Here is a 14,875-nt window from a genome sequence, read left to right on the forward strand (position 1 = left end):
TGGGTATGATACCCGGTCACATGTCTTTACGGCATTTAACCTTTGCGAACCTCACTAAATGGAAGAACTTGATCCAGTTACCTTATTTATTTACTCACAGTAAATCCTCGGGCGATCTAGTCTATTCCCCAACTATAGCTTTTAATCACTTTGTTAGAGGCACATTCCTTCTCTGCGAACCATGGGACCTTGCCGCGGTGGGGAGGCTTGCGTGTCCCAATGATGCAGATAGCCGAGTCGCAGGTGCAACCATATCGGATGGGTATCTGTTGAGAGACCAGACTAACGAATGGTTCATCGAAAGGGGGGTAGCAGCCTTTCGGTAGTTGCAAGGGTGGCAGTCTAGATGATTGACTGATACGGCCTTGTAATAATACTCAACATGGCTTAGCTGTGTTGATACTGCTACACGGCTGAAAGCAACGGGAAATTACAGCCGTAACTACCTCCCGAAGACATGCAGCTCTCTCTGTATGAATGATGTACTGATGATGGCTTCCTCCCGGGTAAAATATTCCGGAGGTAAACTAGTCCCCCATTCGGATCTCCGGGTGGGGACTACACGAGAGGGGGCGTTATTCAGGAAGATGGATACTGACATTCTGCGAGTCGGAGCGTGGAATGTTAGAAGTTTGAATCGTTGTGGTAGGTTAGAGAATCTGAAAAGGGAGATGGATAGGCTAAAGTTAGATGTAGTTGGTATAAGTGAAGTACGTTGGCAGGAAGAACAGGATTTTTGGTCAGGCGACTACCGAATTATCAACACGAAATCAAACAGGGGAAATGCAGGTGTTGGTTTAATAATGAGTAAGAAAATAGGGCAGCGGATAAGCTACTACGACCAGCATAGTGAAAGAATTATTGTCGTCAAGATAGACACCAAACCAATGCCCACCACAATAGTGCAGGTCTATATGCCTACTAGTTCAGCGGATGATGAAGAAATTGAAAGAATATATGAGGAGATAGAAGATTTAATACAATATGTAAAAGGTGACGAGAATCTAATTGTGATGGGAGACTGGAATGCAGTGGTAGGCCAAGGAAGAGAAGGTAGTACAGTAGGAGAATTTGGATTGGGACAAAGGAACGAAAGAGGAAGTCGGCTGGTTGAATTCTGCACTGATCATAATTTAGTCCTCGCCAATACTTGTTTCAAACACCACAAACGACGGCTGTATACGTGGACGAGACCTGGAGACACTGGAAGGTATCAAATAGACTTCATTATGATTAGGCAGAGATTCAGAAACCAGGTGTTGGATTGCAAAACTTTCCCAGGAGCAGACGTGGACTCTGACCACAACTTGTTGGTCATGAAATGCCATCTGAAATTGAAGAAATTAAAGAATGGAAAGAATGCAAAAGATGGGATCTAGACAAGTTGAAGGAATTGAGTGTGAGGGATTGTTTCAAGGAGCATGTTGCACAAGGACTTACTGACAAGGCCGAAGGAAACACAATAGAGGAAGAGTGGAGAGTCATTAAAAATGAAGTCAGTAGGGCTGCTGAAGAAATGTTAGGAAGGAAGGATCAACTAAGAATCAGTGGATAACTCAGAAGATACTAGACCTGATTGATGAACGACGAAAATACAAGAATGCTAGAAATGAAGAGGGCAGAAAAGAATACAGGCGATTAAAGTATGAAGTGGATAGAAAGTGCAAGGTAGCTAAGGAAGAATGGCTGAAGGAGAAGTGCAAGGATGTCGAAGGCTGTAGGTCCTGGGAAAGGTAGATGCTGCATACAGGAAATTCAAGGAAACCTTTGGAGAAAGGAAATTTAGGTGCATGATATTAAGAGCTCAGATGGAAAGCCACTTCTATGGAAAGAAGACAAAGCAGAAAGATGGCAGGAGCATATCCAACAGTTGTATCAAGGTAACGATGTAGATAATTTGGTTCTGGAACATGAAGAGGCTGTTGATGCTGATGAAATGGGAGACCCAGTTTTGATGTCAGAGTTTGACAGGGCTGTGAGTGACCTAAATAGGAACAAGGCACCTGGAATTGATGATATTCCCCCTGAATTACTGACTGCCTTAGGAGAAACCAGCATGGTAAGGTTATTTCATTTAGTGTGCAGGATGTATGAGACAGGAGATGTCCCATCCGATTATCGGCAGAATGTTGTTATACCTATTCCCAAGAAAGCCGGTGCTGACAGGTGTGAAAACTACTGCACCATTAGTTTAGTATCTCATGCCTGCAGAATTTTAACACGTATTATTTACAGAAGAATAGAAAAACAAGTTGAAGCTGAGTTGGGAGAAGATCAATTTGGCTTCAGAATAAATGTAGGAACACGAGAAGCAATCCTGACTTTACGTCTGATCTTAGTGGATCGAATCAAGAAGGACAAGCCCACGTACATGGCATTCGTAGATCTAGAAAAGGCATTTGATAATGTTGACTGGACCAAGCTATTTATGATTCTGAAGATGATAGGGATCAGTAACCGAGAACGAAGAATTATCCACAATCTGTATAAAAATCAGTCTGCAGTGATAAGAATCGTGGGCTTTGAAAAAGAAGCAGCAATCCAGAAAGGAGTGAGGCAAGGCTGCAGTTTGTCCCCTCTCCTTTTCAATGTTTACATAGAACAGGCAGGAAAGGAAATCAAAGACAAATTTGGAAATGGAATCGCAGTCCAAGAAGAGGAAATCAAAACCTTGAGATTTGCCGATGATATTGTTATTTTATCTGAGACTGCAGAAGATTTCGAGAAGTTGCTGAATGGTATGGATGAAGTCTTGGGTAAGGAGTACAAGATGAAAATAAATAAGTCCAAAACAAAAGTAATGGAGTGCAGTCGAACGAAGGCAGGTGATGTAGGAAATATTAGATTAGGAAACGAAGTCTTAAAGGAAGTAGATGAATATTGTTACTTGGGTAGTAAAATAACTAACGATGTCAGAAGTAAAGAGGTTATAAAATGCAGACTAGCACAAGCAAGGAAGAGCTTTCTTAAGAAAAGAAATTTGCTCACTTCAAACATTGATATCGGAATTAGAAAGATGTTTTTGAAGACTTTTGTGTGGAGCGTGGCATTGTATGGAAGTGAAACATGGACGATAACTAGCTCAGAAAGAAAGAGAATAGAAGCTTTTGAAATGTGGTGTTACAGAAGAATGCTTAAGGTGAGATGGATAGATCGAATCACGAATGAAGAGATACTGAATCGAATTGGTGAGAGGAGATCGATTTGGCTAAATTTGACGAGAAGAAGAGTTAGAATGATAGGACACATCTTAAGACACCCAGGACTTGTTCAGTTGGTTTTTGAAGGAAGTGTAGGTGGCAAGAACGGTAGGGGTAGACCAAGGTATGAATATGACAAACAGATTAGAGCAGATGTAGGATGCAATAGTTACGTAGAAATGAAAAGGTTAGTAAATGATAGGGTGGCATGGAGGGCTGCATCAAACCAGTCTATGGACTTATGACTCAAACAACAACAAAGAGGCATATTGTCTCGAGGTTTGATACGAGTGACACGCACTATACACCGGTCTTTCATGAAATTTCTTCCAGCTCACAAGGCTGTTTAGGCTTTATAGTACCGCCAGTTTCCGTTGGGCTGGGTACATCCTCCCTCTCACAAAAGATTGTCTTTGTGTACCGGTCCTGCTTCTCCAACGGCTGTTTGAATTTAAGTAAGAAAACCTTTAACATGCCTACTTTTCACCGCTATGGTACAAATAGTGCTCCACAATCCCAATCAATATTTTCCAGTGTTTTACATTCGCTGAATCTTGCACTCGTGTACAAACAACATCTCAGATTAGTATGCTACTAGGCCTGGAGTGCTCATATTTGGCTGTGTGTTGTTAGCACTACTGGCTTTTCGTGACAAATTCAAACATCTCTGTCTCTGTCGCGCGATCTTCTTTCTCTTACTCTAACTCGCTTGGGAACGCTATCTACGGGATCTTCACGAGTACGTTCAAACTAAAACTACTTCCCGGTGAGGTTTCCATGAGTAACCGCAAGGACTGCAGCATGAGCTACTGGGTTCGTCTCCACCTAAAGCACGGAGTTTGAGCTCTGCATGGTGCTATATTCTAATATTCTTTTAACGTACAATGATTATATTTGGACCGTAATATAGCGGTACGGTACAATATCAAGGAGGTTCTTATAATCCTGTTATTACTTAGTGAAATGACTTAATTCTAGTTTATTGGTTAGAATTACTTGCTTTGGTTCACCTGGTTCTGGGTATGATTCACAGCAAGGCCGCGGAATTTTAATCTTCCAAGTTTATTCCTTTGGACCGAGGAGTGTGTATTTCTGCTCACGTTTCCCAAACAGCACATTACCCTCCACCATATTAACACGTATGTTCTCATCACCGAGTCTGCCTTACAAGGGCTGCATCAGGCTGAGAAGATCACATTCTTCTTCTTCTTCTTGTTATTATTATCATCATTCACAGCTCTCCTGTGACGCTAGGTAAAGTCTAGGGATGGAAATGTAGCGAGAATGGCACCGGCATTTTCTTGGTATGAAAATGGGAAACCATTGAAAGCTATTCAGTACTGCCGACGATAGGGATCGAACCCTCCATGTCACGAATAGAAGCCTGCATTTACACTACCCGTACCATGTAACAAACTCACTAGTTATGTGTTGAGCTTGTCATCTTTGGTTAACATAACCTGTTTGTAATGACTTAGAAAGTAAATGACAATTTGCAACACAATGTGAAGTGGGTGGAAAGAAAATAATTTTAATTTAAATATTGTCAATGATTTGCGAGTTCCAAATGTGTGCTTTTATGAATAAATAGTCCTATTTCAAATATACTCGTATCTGAACGAATTTCGATTAGCAACCACATTGCACTGATATTTACAGTTCAAGTGACAGTATTACTACGAATAGTAATACTCAGAGGCTAAGCTAAACATATTTAAAGGTTTTCCATAAACGGTATGACGTAAATCAAATAGTGTTGCTAAAAAACTGGAAAATTTCGAATTACTTGTAGAAATAATGATCTGTACACTTCTTATAATCCTGAAGTTTCTAGATAGTTAATTTCCCATAAACCATACCAATCAGAAGTTTCGGCTTCCACATCGTTGTTTAAAGGAAATCGTTACGACCACATGTTTGCAGTCTCAAGTTGTGCTCGTAAGGCCACCACACCATTTCCTTATCAGACAGCGCTCTCAGTGTCTGCGCTTTCACTTCACAAACAGATAACGAACACTCCTGACATTTGTGAGCAATCAGAAGTTTAATATTTCATTGTATGAACTTATTTTTAGTTATTTAATTTAGTTTCTTGATATTAGCTAGATTGCTGGAAGGTATTATTTTAACCTTATAGCACTCTTTGCACCAACAAATGTAGAATCAACTGTATGGGGATACTATTTCGATTCATCTCTTGACCGGTGCCACAATGAATCTCTTTCCACGTTTACCTTCAGTCTGCACTGTCTTTTAAAATCTGGTAGCTGTTGAAGGGGACATTATTATTATTATTATTATTATTATTATTATTGACCATGTGTATGGCAAACTGGTCTGTGCCTTGACCTTTGGACCGAGGAGTTCATTGCGGGCGAGTCGTGTGAATTTTTGTGGAAGGATAATTCCTTTGTATAAGCGACTGGGTGTATGGTCTCTAGGATTCCTGCAATTCACACGCCAGACACAACACTACTATCTACTGCACTAGAAAGCAATTTCTGATATACTAAAAGACCCGGGATGCTCCGCAGAATTCCGTATAAATAGGTCAGATAACTCGCCTTGATACGCCTGTCAGTCAGATTGTTTTGTCTGCTCTTTTCAACAGTTTTCTGAAAATTTAACACCTCTAATGAAGTTTATAACATCTCTTTCCATACCATATTCTCTTCTTCGACCATTCGATCGTATCTGGAACTTAACATTTTCAGACGATATTGCCCGAGGTAGTGTAACATTCAATTGGCTGTGGCTGAATACTGGTTCGGGGAAGTAGACACACACTTTTTCAAGAGTTTGTCCCTGCGCTTTATTAATGGTCATACAGAAGGCTAGTCGGCTTGATACCTCCCCGTCTGTACGTAGACTGTTTTCTCTTACCGATATGTAAAATATTAGGAATGTTTTGCCATTTGTTGAGTATACTCAGAAGCTGGGGAAGGTCAGACATTCTAATGCCCGGTTTCATCAACACATGTTAAATATATACTAACAAGTAGTTAGTTAATACGAAGTTAAAAATTTAACATCTTGTTAGGTTTCTTGCGTTTCATCAAACTTTTCTTGTGAAATGTTAACTAATCGACTGTTAACTCTCCCTGTATTGCGAACTGGTGCGAATCAAGGAGGCAGCGGTAAGAAAATGCTGTTTTACAGCGCGCTCCGATGCGCTTTTGTTTGAGCACAGCTGTAAAATATGGCGCGTGAAGTGAAACGGAATCGTAGTTCTTATTTTTCCTTCTTCGAAAAAGAGTTGTTAATTGAATTAGTTAGTAAATATATAGAAATTATTGAGTGCAAGCGCACAGATGGCTTGATGATAAAAGAAAAGGACGAGGCGTGTGAGAAAGTCCGCGAGATTTTCAATGGGGTAAACAGATACTTTTTTAGCGGGTATCCATTGTCACCTAACAAAATCACTTCGTTAATTGTCCAACTTCAAACTGTGCTCCCATATGGGAGTTATTAAATATTGTATTGTCGTGTGCAGAACCAGACCACCTAGCAAGTATATCCCTGATTTGGAGGTTAGGCTCACTAATCACCTGAACATTAACCTATAATATCCCTTCCGATTACGACATATTTCGGCCCAATTGCCTCCAGGTGATTGGATTCTTACATGTGTGCATTCTATTGCACCTAGAACAAACACCAGGAAAACGGCTTATTTCATAGAAGTCGCGGATAATTTGCTGACGCTCTTCTACTGAAGGAAAGGTTATATACCTCTTTATCATGGATGTTATTGCTGCACACGCTCTACTAACAGTGGCTTTAGAAATTCCAGCATTGTCTCCGACCATTGTGTGAGCATAAAATAGTAATATTATCAGTACCTGCAACATTGGAGAAAGAGGTAAGTTTCTCTTCGTAGGATATTCCAAACTTACTCGAATTTCGTCAACAATCTTAGCAACGACTATTTTCGATAACCTTTGTCTATGAAGAAATTTTGTATCCATCAAATTTTCAAAGTCATTACGTCGCGGAACGCTTCTTCGATAATGATTATTGTGTAAAAGATCAAAATAGAGATTCCGCGTCTAAAGGGAGATTCACAGCAGCTATTTTGGAACAGGTTGCTAAATGCTAATGTTAGCCATTTAACATTGGAAATAGCTGATGTTAACTTTAATACGCAGTTTAACATTTGTTAGCGTTAACAGTTGTTGATGAAACGCAAATGTTCTTAAATCGTATGTTAAAATGATTTAACACCTTGTTAAGTACTAACATGTGTTGATGAAACCGGGCCTAAGAGTCTCTTAGCAACCCGCTAAGCACAGAATGTATTACGGGTTATGGTAAGCCCTCGCCTCCAATTATTGGAGTGATCATTTAAAGATTTTATTTCATGATTACTCAAAACTGGCTAAACTTAGAGACCTTTCAATTTCTGATAATTCACGGGCAGGTAATTCCAGAGATCATAAAACACACACGAAGTAAATCGGTCCATTAGAATGCCCGGACGGATTTGCCAAAGCTGTTTTTAGTAAACTGTTTTAATATATAAATGACAGGCGCCGTCTACCCTCATTGTAGGGTCTGACTTTCTAAGTAATGACATTTGAGGGTATTTATGTATAATAATTCCTTGTCATTCACTTCTGGCAAGTTAAGAATTTCCTAAGGACAACATTCCAGCATTATTATTAGTATTATTATTATTATTATTATTGACATGTTCATTGAAGTACAATTTGTATGTAGAAGATGTCTAATTACTTGTTAGTAGTTCATATATTAGTGTATTTCATTTCTATTATTTGATTGTAAGATTGCTTCATAATATCTATCGTCTAAACTTTCCTAAAACAAGCCCTTGAAAAAATATAAACGAAAGAGCTCTTAAGTTACATATTCTGATACATTGATCGCCTTCCACATATTTCATAATTTATATTATAGCGTGTCGTATTGTTCATATTGTTAAAATAATCACAGGTGCCAGTAACCACTTGCGATGCATGACAATACCTGCCCGCAATACAGGTGTAATGTACATGATTTGTGCTTGTGTGTTGCGGGACGGCATCGGGTTGTAGCCAGTTCTTAATCGATGCCGTATTTCAAAACATACGGTACAGTTCACTGCGGAAATTGATATAAAATGGTACAATGGATAACTTAAAGAAAATGTGTTTTCTTGTGTGCTGTAAGAGCTTTCAGGTAGCGTATATCTATACGTTCACCAGATCCACTGATACTGTATTTGAGGGGTGTATATGTGCAGTGATATCAACAAGGACAGTGCAGTGATAATAAAAACTGGCAAAACTGTCTTTCTGTCTGTCTCTCTGCGTATTGCATCATCAGTGTGAAGGCTGATTGGATCCTCAAATAGCACCATCAATGATTATGCGGTTATAGAAAAATCTCCAAAACCGACGACGGTGCTAAAATGGAGCGTATTATGCAAGATGTGGAGTGAAATAGTTTGTCATTACCTTCCTCACGGGGTAAGAAAATGCTATTTTAGCTCGACATACCTAATGAATGGAACTTTTCTTTACATTCAAACGCACTACTTGTTCTCCGAATGTTATTACTCAGCATCATCCATACCTCAGCAGCTTTCATACATTCGCAGCCATAAAATGGAATGAGACTTTGGTGGAGGCTACAGTTTTATCTGACCTGTGCCAATAGACAGATGACAAGGAATACTTCATCCACGAGAAACAGTGACATACGGAACAACAGTAAATAAGAATGTCCTTCATAGAAACAGAGAGTTCTCGGCATGATAATATAGTAAAACAAAATCATGTACATTCAGCAGTGTTTAGGACGTGCGGTGAAGGCACATGTTAAATCTTTGATCTTGTTGAAAATACAAGCACTGATATTTGATAATAGTTTTCAAAGAACTCACATCGTTCCAATTTGCATTTCTCCTTCTACTTCTTCGTGATTTTTATCGTAGCCTTCCTTTCTCGTAAATTTTGATTACAATTGATGCAAATGCATGAGCCGAGTACGATATCACAAAAAAGACCCCGAGGTTCAGGAGCCAATTAGATTCATGGCCTGCGCAACAAGGTGGCTTGCAGTTCAGATACTGTAGTGCCACCATCCTCCGCAGTAATGCTTGGCTTTCTAGGCCGGATTCGATATTTCATATTAAGCAGCTCCTCAGATGATCTCAGTCAGGTCCATTCCAGCCCTCAGTCCAGAATTAAAATCTCTTGAATGGCTCATAATCTAAACCTAGGCCTTCGGGTTAATCCTACAATATGGCGCTTGTATGATATCCATAGAATGTATAATAAAAGTAATAGCGTACTTAACATTTCTCTAGACTATGCGTGACAGTTTGAATTTGATTAATGATTTATTTATTCAGGCAAAATTAAGGCTAGGTGGCCTCCTTCTACATTTAACCATTTTAAGGCTACATAAAACAAATAAAAACAATTAAGAAAACATATACAAACAATTTAAAAACATTATATTTATGTAACAAAATAGTTAGATCGAAGTTGGTATTGATTTCTAGATGACTCGTATCGGCCTTAACACGATATACCGAAAATGGCTCAGTAGAGATGTATCAGAACACACAACAGCTTACGGTTTCACGACTGGCGCCAAGATATGGAGATTTCCCAAACAAGCCACGCATACAGGTGATGATGACATCATACTGGCCACCTGGCTAGGCAGCAATCATCCTGAAGGCTAAGGCCCTAAAGGGATATTGTGCCGCGGGTTAATTTTGTATACTCATCTAATATTTCGTATATGCCAACTGAAAAGTATTGAGATTTCCAGTTACGTGCTATTTCCTCCTCCCGTGTCAATTAGAATGTTCATGCATTGCATTTAAAGAAAGTAACCAATTTACCGACTGGAATGTTGTTTCCTATTTCTCTATTTCTTCATACATTTATCATATTTCTAAAATCTCAGCATAGATTTTACTGACTCTGTTAGGGACGTTCTTCTGAGGTTTCGAACATTGGGCCTATCATTGTCTCCACGGCCACCCACTAGTAACTAAACAGGATATTCCCGAAAATACGGGAGGTAGTCGGGGCGTGAGTAGAAAAAACAAAACATAATGGTTGATGATTTACGAGTTATAATGGCGTGTGTTATCAACTGGAAGGGAGGTAACATTTTGTATTACGTAAGTAGTATAAAATTGAATGGTTGGCCGTCACTACTACCACCACCCGCCCCTGGATGCGGCCTGATCCGGTGCGTGACGTCACAGCGCGGTGCGGGCTGCTAGCTACATAAGAGCGCGCTCTTAACCTCCCATGACCTTATGCTGGCTACGTGTTAAAGGCTTAACCTTACAGACCTCGGGTTCGACTCTAGACCTAAGGGCGTTAACAGTAAAGACCCAAGTTCTTATATTTTGCTATTTGCTTTACGTCGCACCGACACAGATAGGTCTTATGGCGACGATGGAATGAGAAAGGCCTAGGAATGGGAAGGAAGAGGCCGTGGCCTTAATTAAGATACAGCCCCAGCATAAGCCTAGTGTAAAAAGGGAAACCACGGAAAACCATCTTCAGGGCTGCCGACAATGGGGTTAGAACCTACTATCTCCCGGATGCAAGCTCACAGCTGCGTGCCCCTAACCGCACGGCCAACTCGCCCGGTAGACCCAAGTTCGATGCCAAAAAGCGCAAGCTTACTCTAACAGCCAATGTGATTATGGCTTAGAGGGCAACCTTAACCTAACAGTCACGGCGTGCCTAGGCTTAACCTTACAAATCCCAGATTCGACCCCAGGTCTAAAGGCGTTAACCTTACAGACCTAAGTTCGATGTCGAAACTAACCGCATAACAGTGTAGGCTTAACCTTACATGATGTTAATGCCTCACTTAAACTCCCCGGACTTGGAGCTGAACTTGAATAAGATGGCGGTTATAAGGCTTAATACATATACTTTATTCATAGGGGTGCAACATTAGAAAGCGAATTAAGGGAGCTTGGAGGTGAAATTGGAACAAAATGGCGGCTATAAGACTTAGTACATATTGTGACCGTTCGTGGGACGCCTAGTTCGAAGATGACAATAAATTTTATAATGCGCTCGACTAGAATTCAGTGGTTTACATGATCCTCCACTCAGGGCATGGCCCTTCGGAAAGAAAGCGGTCACATCCTATCAATAATTAACCTGGTAATGATCCAATATCAGTCTCAAAATAATGAGTTTACTTAAATTAGGCATAAATTAAAATTGCAATGAGAAATTGTAAATATAATAATTTTAATAAAATGAAATTAACTGACTACAATTGAACAACTGAAATATGCAACGCAAAATAAATTATCCTTGTGCATCTCTTATCGCACCGCATAAAAAGAATCAAGTCCATCTTGAAAAATAATTGTCAGTCATTAAATTAAAATCTCATCATTACACAACACTGATTCACTTAAATAAATGTAAATTAATATAATGGAAAATCAGCAATTTCAGTTTCTATTCATTCATCTTGTTTATTCATTCACTGACGCATTTATTAGACGAACCTGTCCTCCCTGTTCTACTTTTCCTATTACTTCATTATAACGTTCTAACTGAATAATAACTTAAATTTTCTAACGGCGCATGATAAACACAGAAAATCCTTCAAATACATAATAATAGTATCATTGCTCCATAAATAAATAAATGCATGTCTCCATCCAACCAACGGTATCATATGGCTGCGCCTGAAATAAAGTACCAACTACTGTCATAAATAAGTGAACGATCAAATGCCAGACGATCTGCGTTGCATCGGCTCCACTCCATCCTGCTGGAAAATACTTCTACAGCACCAACTTACTACATCTAGCAATGCTACAAGTTGATCTACAGTACAGGTGACAATACTCCCACAATCTAATTATCGCTCGAGTAGCTTGTCGAAGATCCTACTCGTGTGTTCGTAAAATACATTCCGCTATCCATGTGATACCAAATTAAACTCACGTCAGCTCGTATGCCTAACCAATCTCTTCGAAAAGCATTCAATCAACGCTACGAAACTCGCTCATCTAATAAACTCAAACATACGCGGCGGAAATACCTCTCTATAACACTATCCTAACCATTGGCCATCTCAAAGAATTAAATTACTACCGCAATTCACCACTCAATAAATCATTCTCTAATTATACCGTCAACTATACCTTTAGATGACCCTACATATTTTACGCCACACAATGTCCACCACATAACGAAAATACTCATCATTTCCTGCATAAATGAGCTAAAATATCTTTGAAGAGCTTCACTATTATTCATACAACCATCACTGAATCGATCCACAAAACATATCACAACACTCCGCGGAATTATTCATATTATAAGATCACCACATCAAATATCTCACACATCGGTACTTCAAACTTACCTGTAGCATTCAAGATCACACTCGCCTCACAGCTGTTCCACTAACACGGAAAACAACGCAGGAAAGATCGCCTGACCCTAATATTCACCGACGGAAAACATTATTCGAATATACGCAGTAGCATTATATGACGTTAAACCAACACCGTTAGCACGTTAGAACATTCAAGTTATTTCACTTTATATCACCTGTGTGACATTCAAAAGATCTACTTCTACTATACGCATCTACAAGTAAACAAGAAGGGCAAGGTTCGACTACTCATCTGACTTCCTCGCTTCTCCACAGGTATTGGTCGTCAGGTTATTTTTTCAGCCATCTCATTCATCCCGGCAGAGTGCGGATCCACCAGGATCCTACTGGTTTACTCGAACATCTCCTCTATATGGCCTTTCTTATTCACAAATATAGGCAACATCTTGGGTTCAATCTGAAACTCGAACAAAATAATTAGAGCGAATTCATACAGATTAACAAGTCCACTGTTATCGATTAATACTGGCCTGTATAAATTAGTGTCGCTCAATGCTATATTTAGTTTATCAAACGTTATTTAGGCCTCAACTTCTTAAATTTTAAAGACTTTAACTCGCATACAAGAGCTGTGCTCACTATTTGCTTCCCGATCTTTTTCTGCTACTCAAGAATTAACATTGAAACAAATTCTAACTTCATTATTTACAATAATAATAATGAGGCTGCTTTCCATGAACCACATAACTATGATCCTGACTTCTTTACATATGATTTTGACATTTGAGGAAACGTTATCACGGAGATTCACAAAGGAACACACGCTACTATTGTTTATTCTTCTCCACTTGAAGTACGTCATACCACACGCCTGTTAGATGATTAACTGTATGTAATTCCGGCTCAATCCATGGCCTCCTTGACGTCTGTAATACTAGATGTAATGTCTGGCCTTTCTTCTTCTCAGCTGTTACTGCAAATATTTATTGATACCCGCCTGCGACTACACTGTTTTCATGCTGTCCGATGTATACCACGGGGTTCTGAGCTTGATCTACCGATTCTCTTCCATAAGATCTACCATCAATTCGCGAGTTGTGTCGGCTCATATATTACGAATATATATAAATTCGCCGTGCATCAACAATTTATCTTACATCTATGCCGTCCATATGCATTTATCATAATTATGACCTTCAATGACTCCCTGACATGTAATTACACGTCATTGGAATGTCATAATATGCTTTATTCATAGGGATATAATGTCGGAAGATAACTTCGAAAGGCTCAGAGATGAACTAGGAACAAGAGGGTGGCTGCACATGGGACTAGGGAGATGGTGCAAGGCTTAAGCCACTTACGGGTGCTTGGAGCTGAACTTGAAACACGACGGCGGCTATAAGGCTTAATGCGTATAACCTAACATCCCAGGCTAACCGCATAAGAGTGTTAGTGGACTAACTGCATAAAAGTGCTGGTCTAACGTTACTCTGACCACGCTTAACCTAACTTAGCCTAACTCACACCCTTGCTAAAAGTGCAGGCTTAACCTTACACTGACTCGGCGTTAACATAACCGGTTGCCCTTCCCTACACCCTGGCTAAAATTGCTGACTTAATCTTCCGCCTTTCACCTGGAGGGGCGTAATGTTGGAAGCTGAGCTCGAAAGAAGATGGCGGCTATACATGGGACTAGGGAGATGGTGTAAGGCTTAATACATGTGCTTTATTCATAGGGGCCGTAACGTTGCAAGCTCAATTCGAAACACGATGGCAACTGTACATGGGACTAGGGAGATGGTGTAAGGCTTAATACATTGTTTTATTCATAGGGGGCATAACGTACACTAGATTTTTTCTTGGACCGAAGCAGTGTGTAACCGAAGAGCTCAATCCACTACAGGAATAGGAATGTTGTTAATGTATTACGAAGTGAACAACGTCACTTCTCGGCAGAATTGTTCCTGCAAGTAGCAAGAGTTCAGCTCCAAGCCCATGAGGTTTCATTCCGACGTTACGCCCCTATAAAAACGTAGCTATTAAGCCTTACGCCATCTCCCTAGAACCTTGCCGCCATCTTGTTCCAAGCTCAGCTCCAAGCCCCTAAGATTGCATTCCGACGTTACACCCCTATAAATAGCGCAGCTATTAAGCCTTACGCCATCTCCCTAGAACCGGGCCGCCATCTTGTTCCAAGCTCAGCTCCAAGTCCCTGAGGTTGCATTCCGACGTTACACCCCTATAAATAGCGCAGCTATTAAGCCTTACGCCATCTCCTTAGAACCGGGCCGCCATCTTGTTCCAAGCTCAGCTCCAAGTCCCTG

The sequence above is a fragment of the Anabrus simplex genome, chromosome 1 (assembly GCF_040414725.1).
Source record: "Anabrus simplex isolate iqAnaSimp1 chromosome 1, ASM4041472v1, whole genome shotgun sequence".
NCBI classification, from domain to species: Eukaryota; Metazoa; Arthropoda; class Insecta; order Orthoptera; family Tettigoniidae; genus Anabrus; species Anabrus simplex.